The sequence below is a fragment of the Nuphar pumila genome, chromosome 1, assembly GCF_984573655.1.
Source record: "Nuphar pumila chromosome 1, dmNupPumi1.hap1.1, whole genome shotgun sequence".
NCBI classification, from domain to species: Eukaryota; Viridiplantae; Streptophyta; class Magnoliopsida; order Nymphaeales; family Nymphaeaceae; genus Nuphar; species Nuphar pumila.
The window spans coordinates 23,037,743-23,046,683 of record NC_143249.1 but is presented as its reverse complement, the minus strand read 5'-3'; positions in this window follow the sequence as shown (position 1 = coordinate 23,046,683).

Sequence of the window (8,941 nt, the reverse complement as noted above, 5' to 3'; positions counted from 1 at the left end):
ACCTCATTGGTCTGTTCTTTTGAATTTATGATCAAGAGCCAGGTAGACTGGTGGATTCCAATGTAAATGTAAAAGGCCAAAGAAGATGTGACTACTAATAAGATTTCCTTATGTCCACATTAATTCTTGTACCCCTAATCTAAAAGTAAATATAATGATTGGATCAATTGATACTGATAATATATTAGTTCTTGTAACCTTAGGTAAATATCATCATTGAATACATTGCTACTGATAATGGAACATAGAGAAGATATGCACTCACCATGTTGGTGTTGATACGTGAAGGGAACCAAAAACTTTCAAAATCATCTTTTACCATCATCAAACCTTGTGACATCTGCGTGGGGCCTGCCTGTGATTCTTTCTCTTATATTGAATAATATATAAAGGCCTGCCATGTGATCTTGATACATACATCATAAAGATTGAGAACAATGGGGGACAATGTTTAGAACAGTCAACAAAATATTAGTTTAAATAATCTGCAATAATTTAACTTATTTTTCAGATGCTAGACAGATCAGACTAAGCATCCCCTTTCGATTAAAGAGTACAGGACATTATCTCAGTTGCATAAAAACCTTGAAACAATATATGAAGAGGACAAAGTTATCACTTTCACAACAAGTGCAACCAAATTAGATTAAATAAATGGCACATGGCTAGCAAGCTGCATTGGGTGTCAGCCTACCATCCCTATACCTAAAGATTTAGGGAACAAACTGATGTAATGTTTTCAAGATTATCTGTTTCTCCATCATCCAAATGTTGATTTTGGCTTAATGATGTCGGTCGTGAAGGTTGCAGTTGCAGATAGGGCTGGTAAATGAGCTGAATGAGCCGAGTTTAAAAGCTGCAGCTTATGGCGAGCCCGAGCTAAATGAGTGAGCTCAAGAGCTCGAGCCAAGCTGCTTGCTCGTTTACAGAAGAAATATGTCAGCCGGAAGCAATTAGCATTTGGAGGCTAAGCATTTGCTTTCGTTGAATTCGATCTTGCGGCAAGGGATGTACACTCTCAGGTATTGAACTCGTCCTGTGTCAAGCTGAAGGCCCAGGATCGAATCCTGCTGTCACATTGGGGCTGCTGTTGCTGACCCGGAGTTTTACCTTTCAGGGAGGTGGGCCTGTCAGTGACTCGGTTCTCGGTGAGGGTTCTTTCATCATAAAAAAAAAAGTACTTTCAACTTGAAGGCTTAAGCCAACCCATCTTGCTAGCCAGGTGTGTGGAGCCTTTATGGGCACTTCAACCATTTGTTTTATACCATAATAGGTAATGTAAAATAGAGGAATGGGTCCGTGTTAAACCCATTTGGGGTTAAAGTGCATGCTAAATAGGTTTTGGGGGATTTTTTCATTTTATTTTTAAATTTTGACCATACAGGTGTGATCTATGAACTTGATTTTATAGGGATCAGATCTTGAAGCATTTGATCCCAAACACATAGTTGGATTTTTATAAAGTTCAAAAAATCAATAATCCAAAATCTTTATAAATTTTTGAGGCCCCAAACATCATTTCTTTCATCCAAAAACACATGATCCAGGTGTGGATTCTTAGTAAATTGACCGTGCCCAACACATTTATGGGACCGGAACCGCATAAAAAGCAACGGAGAAGCTGAAAACCCCATTTAGCATGTGGTTTAGCACCAAATGGGTTTAGCACGGATCCATTACTCATGTAAAATATATCACATTTATTACTATTTAACAAACTTATTGGAGGCAAGTCAACCACATCTGTCATTGGTGTTCGGCTTTCCTGGCCTACTTTGCAAGCATGAGCTGAATCACAAGTGGTTCATCTCATTTACGGAGAGCAGATAAGGTGATTTGACATCATCACCGTCCATTGCTTCATCTCACGAGAACCTCACGATCCTTGTCTACATTGTGGACGGTGAGGATGTCAAATCACTTTTCTAAAAGTGATTGGGCAGATCACTTGATCTTCCCTAAATCATAGTGACAAAAGTTAAAAACGGCAAAATCTCGATAAAAAAAACTCAGGACATTTTGAAAATTTTCATAAATCTTGCAGTTTTTTTGGCAAAATCTCAGGAATAAAAAATAAATTACAAAAATATAAAAAATTTATTTTTTATAAGAAAATATAAATAAAACATATTTAAAAATAAAAAAACTCAGGGGTTTCAAGATAAATATCTTTTAAAAATATAAATATCGTGATATCTATCACGGTTTGAAAATCTCAGGAGAAATCACTGTTTTAAACTTTCAGGCAATTTCTCGCGATATATTGGCAAGAAATTTATAAATCTCGGGATATTTATCACAGAGCTCTCAATTAGCATGCACTTTGGAGCTCTATCATAGATCAATATATATATATATATATATATATATATATATATATATATATATATATATATATATATGCTTAGACCAGGATGTCATCCTTGTAGACAGTGGAAAGCATAATTTTTTATATTTACACAGAGAAACTGCCTGCGTTGGACTTATGGTCATTGTCCTGACAGCTTAAAACTCCGTAAGAAAGCATATTAACCGTGACAGCTTGCAATCTCATGGTGACCTTAATAAAACAAATGAAGTTTCTTCGTTTTTTGAAGAGGAATAAAACAGGTTAAATCATATATTATTTCAATGATAATAGTGTCCATAACTACGATATGGACAACAACAATAATGTTGAATCAAATCAGTAAATAATTAATTACACTAACAATAGTGATAACAACGGCAGCATTTATGTTGTTGTTGTTACGTTATTATCATCATTAATATACTGTAGGCGACCTAATATTAAAATAAATCTTTTAATCTCATCTGCGTTCCTTCTATTGTGAATCAGTTAATGGTAGGGATGGCAGTGGACCCGGGGGAAATAGGGCCCCGCCTCGCCCTCTTTGGACCAGGGATGGAGGACATGAGGCAGGGATGGAGGTTAAAATCAAAACCCGTGCGGGGATGGACTTACGTGTTTTTTCTGCCCTGTTCCGTCCCCACCTTGCCCTGCTCCGCCCTGTCCTCAATCCTTCTTTAGGGATGACAGTGGACCGAGGGGAAACGGTACCCTACCTGGCATCGCCCCGTTTGGATCGGGGATGGAGGTGGTGATGGAGGTTAAAATCTCGGGGATGGTGGCAGTGATAAAGGGCAGGATTTTGAGAGGGGAGGAGGTGGAGACCTTGTCCCCGCCCCCGCCCCGGTCCATTGCCATCCCTAATTAATGGCTAAGACCCGAGGGGTTAGTATAGTTGGAACGGGCCTCGGCTGTCAGATGGGCAGTCGGAGTTCGATTATTGTGCATGTTATCTCCCTTGCATAAGCCGAAGCTGGTGGCTCCCTAAGGCCGAGAGGTGTGCCCGGGGTTAAATCCTCTCGGATGGTTCTTCTGTCTTTCATGAAAAATAAATAAATAAATAAATAAATAAATAAATAATGGCATAAGATAGTCTAATGAAGATTAGCATTTTGTTCAACAGGTCCTAGGGGCAACCTCCGACCATTGTGCTTAGCCACAAAAATATTCATATAATGCAGCTAATTAATGTCATAAATCTTGAATTTTCATTACATGAAAAAATCGGAAAATCATGTGACAAAGTAACAAATTTATTTTTCTTAAAAAATATTGGCATATATAAATCTTAAAAATTAAAAAATATGTAAAAAATAAAATTTAGATGTAGGAAGATGTAAAAATTGAAAAAGCTGGATGTACTCTCCCGATGGCTTGCCATGGTCGATTGGTAATTGTTCCCCTTGCGCCAAAAATAAAGTTAAAAAAAAAATACTAATGACACATCAATATCACAATAAAATCAAGATATTTCAAACATAAACAATATTTTGAGAATATTATATTTTTCCTTTTATATATAGGCTTTTGAAAATATTGAAATAATAAGTAAACTTTCGGTAATTTACCTATAAGCTCCTAACTTATGGCAAATTTTCATTTAGTTGCTTTGGCCTTGCATCAAACAATGCCCTCATAGGTTTAGAACAATGGTTATTCTATGTCAGGTGACAAATCACGCTCCTAGCAAAAAAAGGTGGAGCTCTTTTGGGCACCTGAGTTGCTTTTTCATTTACCCAACTCTAGTTAACTTTTTGAGAATGATTCTAGCTGAGGCAGTTAAATAGCTAAAATTTTATTCCCTATTTATAACCTAAGTGAGCTAAATGTAAATTTACCATGTGTTAGATGCTTACACGTAAATTACAGAAAAAATTTATAGGAAAATGATTGCATTGTCCTCTAAAATGATGTATTTTTCAAAAAATGTTCTACAATTTTGGAAATTCACCCTATGTTCAAATTCACAAATTTTAGGCTTTAAAATGACCTTTTTATCTTTCATACAAGCAAATTTTTTTTAAAGATATACAAACTTCCTCTGAAATATCCAAATACTTGAATTTTCTCCTAAATATGTAACTTTTCTCTCAAATACGAGAATACGTGATTTTTTTGTCAAATATGTGATTTTTTTAATATACAAATTTCTTCTTTAATATGCATTTTTCTCTCTAATATATGCAAATGTTGTATTGTATTTGTGAATGTCCTTTTATCCGTGTTAAGTTCGTACAGAGGATATTCACAAATGTGAAAGTATTTACTAAAAGAAAGTTTACACATTTTGGAGACATTTATAATTATACACTACAAGAAAAATGTTAATTAGCGACTGAAATTTGCGACGGATTTTTTTCGTCGCAAATTAGCGACGGATTAGCTAGAGAAAACTTTCTTCATGAATCCGTCACTAAGTAGCGACGGATTAGCGATGAAAGTTTTCTCTAGCTAATCTGTCGCTAATTAGCGACGGATTAACGACAATAATTATTTCGTCGCTAATTCTCAATACCAGAAAAACATTTTAGCGAGGGAATTTTTCCGTCGCTAATTAGCGACAGAAAAATTCCCTCGCTAAATCCCTCGCTAATTTTCGATTTAAACCGAGCGCGAAATTTTCCCTCTCTCCCTTTCGAAATTTAAATCGATCGCACTCGATTTAAACCGACTTCTTCGGAGGACGTCGACGTCGGAGAGTGCATTGGAGAGCATGTACATGAGAGTGGAGGACGGCGACGCCGGAGGACGGTCGGCGATAGCTGGAGGACGTCGGCGTCGGTTCACGGAGGACGGCGACGCTGGTTAATCACGGAGGATGACGGCAACGCCGGTTCACAGAAGATGACGGCGCCGGTTCATGGAGGACGGCGACGCCGGAGGACGGTCGACGATCGCTGGAGGATGTCGGCACCGGTTCACGGAGGACGACAACGCCGGTTCACGGAGGGCGGCGACGCTGGTTCACGGAGGATGACGGCGACGCCGGTTCACAGAAGATGATGGCGCCGGTTCATGGAGGACGGCGACGCCGGAGAGCATCGGCTCACGGAGGACGACGGTGACGCCGGTTCACGGAGGACGACGACGCCGGTTCATGAAGGACGACGATGCCTGTCGGGTGCGGTATAAGTCCGGCTTATTGCTGCCGGAATACCGCTCGACAGGGATCATTTTTTTTTATTTTTTTTTTAAAAATTTAGCGACGGATTAGGGACGAAATTAACGACAAATAAGTTTTTTCGCTAATTAGCGAGCAAAAATTCGCGATGGTCTCTATCCATCGCTAATCCGTCGCTAAACTGTTTAGCGACGGATTAACGATGGATATAAGCCGTCGCTAATCCATGATTTTCTTGTAGTGATAATGTACGGTCATTATATATATATATATATATATATATATATATAGAGAGAGAGAGAGAGAGAGAGAAAATGGTAGCTACCTATCACTCAACCGAAAAGATGTCAATGAACTCGTGCACGCTAAAAGTAAAAGAACTTTTAGCGGTACTTTGCAAATACCATGCATGAGGCTCTTTGCACTTTTGAAGCATCACTAAAGATTTTTTTTTACCTTTAGTACACTTTTAAAGTGCCACTAAAGGTTTTTTTTTTACCTTTAACAATACCTTTGCAAATACGAAGCAGGAGGACCTTTGCTTGACATGTCCTAACATTCACAAATACAGTACAACATTCGCAACCATGAGTTATACAAGTCTTAAAAATATCAGGAGGATGTTCGCAAATGTGTGAGGGCATTCGTGTGTCAAGGTTAGGACTTTCACAAATGTGAGAGTATTTAGCTAAAAAAGATATGCATATTTTAAAGACCTTCACAACTCATGGTTGAGAATGTCCCCAAAATGTGCAAGCCTCATTTTTAATAAAATCATATAAGGGCAGGTGTGAAAGAAAATTTGCATACTTAAAAGAAGTAATTCACGTTTGAGAGAAAATTCACTTGTGCGAATGGTAAAAATATCTTTTTTCTACGGAGATGATTTAAAAAAGTGTAAGCCATTTTTAGAAAACCCATCATTTTTGTAATACAGTATGATCATTTATTTTATTTTATTTTTAAAATATCATTTGGCCATGATTGCGACAAAGTCTTTTGTATCTATTACCTTTTCTGTTTCCACCATTTACTTGGCTTTTTGTGTGCTGTAGTCATTGCAAATGTCAAAGAAGCGTGTGACAGGCAACTCATGACAATGTTGTCATCAAAAGAAAGTTCTTTGTTCCTTGTCAGTGAAGATCATTCACAAATCGGTAAGGAGAATCACTTTGAATGATTTGTTCCTTTTATTTCAATTGAAACCGATAGGCACCCCTCAACTAATCCCTTACGTACCATTCTCTAAAGAAAAAAGGAGAAGCTCATTAACCATGCTGGTGGTTCACGAGTTACTGTAAACATACGTTCATTCTTCTTCCCAATGGCCCCTCCATTCCTTTTTTTTTTCTTCCCGATTTTTAGTTTCTAATCTGCACTGCATTTCCTAATAATGTAAACATTAAATGCCAACTTGGTCCACGAATGAGACCACTTTCAATTTTATGAAGGAATTGCTTATTTTATCCCAAAAATTCATCCAGGAAATATGTGTTTCTTTTGAAGGTGGAACTGTTGCGATCATCCAGGACATTTGCATTCCTTTAAAAGGCGGACCTCGAGAATGCATTGGATATGGTATGGTGCAGTGGGTTTACATTAAACCATGTTTGGCAATGATGTGCTACGGTACCAAGTGGAGAGTCTGGGTCCCATGAGATTCTTGGACCCATTTTTATCTCAAACAGCATCAATGGGAGGAGGGGAGATTTCTGCTTTTTATTACTGCTACAGAAGAACTGAGCTATATGCTTTATAAGACAGTGCCTTGAGAGGCTTGTTTAAGGGTATTGTGCTACTCTCTCTCTCTCTCTCTTCTTATTTGATTTTATAAGAATCCCTTCTTGGATCATCTGATTCTAATCGGTTTTAACAAAGTTTAAAATCAATGGTCTAAATTTTTCATAATATTTAAGGCTTAATTAAAAAACATATATTTTTTATCGAAAAACATGATGTAAGTATCATTCCTAGTAAATTCACCGTACCCAACACATCTATGATCATATTTAAGGAAGATATGAAAAACAAAACTTTTCAAAAACTCAGTTAGTTGGCAGTTAGTAGGTATCACTTTATATATATAGGAAAATGAAAACCTACCACTCAAACCTACCCAACCTGAAATATTTATCAGTGTTTTGATGTTTTTTTAATTCTGTTGATTTACTAGAAATCGACAATTGGATCATGCATTTTGGATGAAAAAAATGGTATTTAGAGCATCAAAAATTTTATAAAATTGTAACCCGTTGATTTTATAAACCTTATAAACACCTATCCATGCATCTGAATCAAATGCCCCAGGAACTGATTTCTATAGAGACAAGCGCATAGATCACATCTTTAAGGTCAAAATTTCAAAAACACACTGAAAATTTGATAAATGCATCGGAAGGCGCCTGTGTCACCACTTTTTTCTCTTTCCATTTTTTCCCCTCCCACCACCTCCACCACCCAGCCACAGCTGCCCGGAGTTATCTAACGACCAGAAGGGAAGAGAGAAGAAGTTGAAAAGGGGATTATACAGGAATCATCTGATCTTTAGATCGGATGGCTTCTATTAGTGCTGGTTTGCATATTCTAGTTTTCCTATATATATATAACTCTTGTTTGTATTGATGTGGCCACCAAATGGTAGATATGTTTTAATATGGTTCGGTCCTATTTTTGAGACACTAAAATTCAAAAACTCATAAACAAATACGCCTTTATCCCAAAACAATTGGGGTCGGCAATATGAACCAAAAAAGAAAATCATTCTGGGTCTTCCACATGAATCCTTCTCCTCCAATCATTTCTATCCAATGTCATGTCCTCAATGAAGTTCAAAGCATTCATATCCTTTCCTATCACCTCCATTCATGTCTTCCTAGGCCTACCCCGACCTCTTTTAACTAATATATTTTCCCATTTCTCCATCCTTCTAATTGGAGCATCATTAAGTCTTCGCCGAATATGTCCAAACCACCGTAAACGATTCTCTCTCATCTTATTTTCAATGGGTGCAATGCCTACCTTCTTACGTATCTCTTCGTTCCGAATCTTATCTTTTATTGTATTTTCACACATCCATCTCAGCATACGCATCTCAGCTACACTCATTTTTTGAATATGATGTCTCTTGGCAGCCCAACATTCCGTACCATATAGTAAAGTGGGCCTAATAGTCGTCCTATAAAACTTTCTCTTCAACTACAATGACATTCTACGATCGCACAACACTCCAGTTGCACTTTTACATTTCATCCACCCAACCTTTATCTTATGATTTACATCTCCATCAATTTCTTCATACTTTTGAATGATAGATCCCAAATATTTGAAACAATCATCCATCGGTATTTCTTGCTCACCAAGCTTCACTACACTCCCATCACTACTTCGTTGCTTACTAAACTACATTCCATATATTCTGTCTTACTCTTACTCAACTTAAAACCTCTTGCTTCAAATGTTTGTCTCCATAA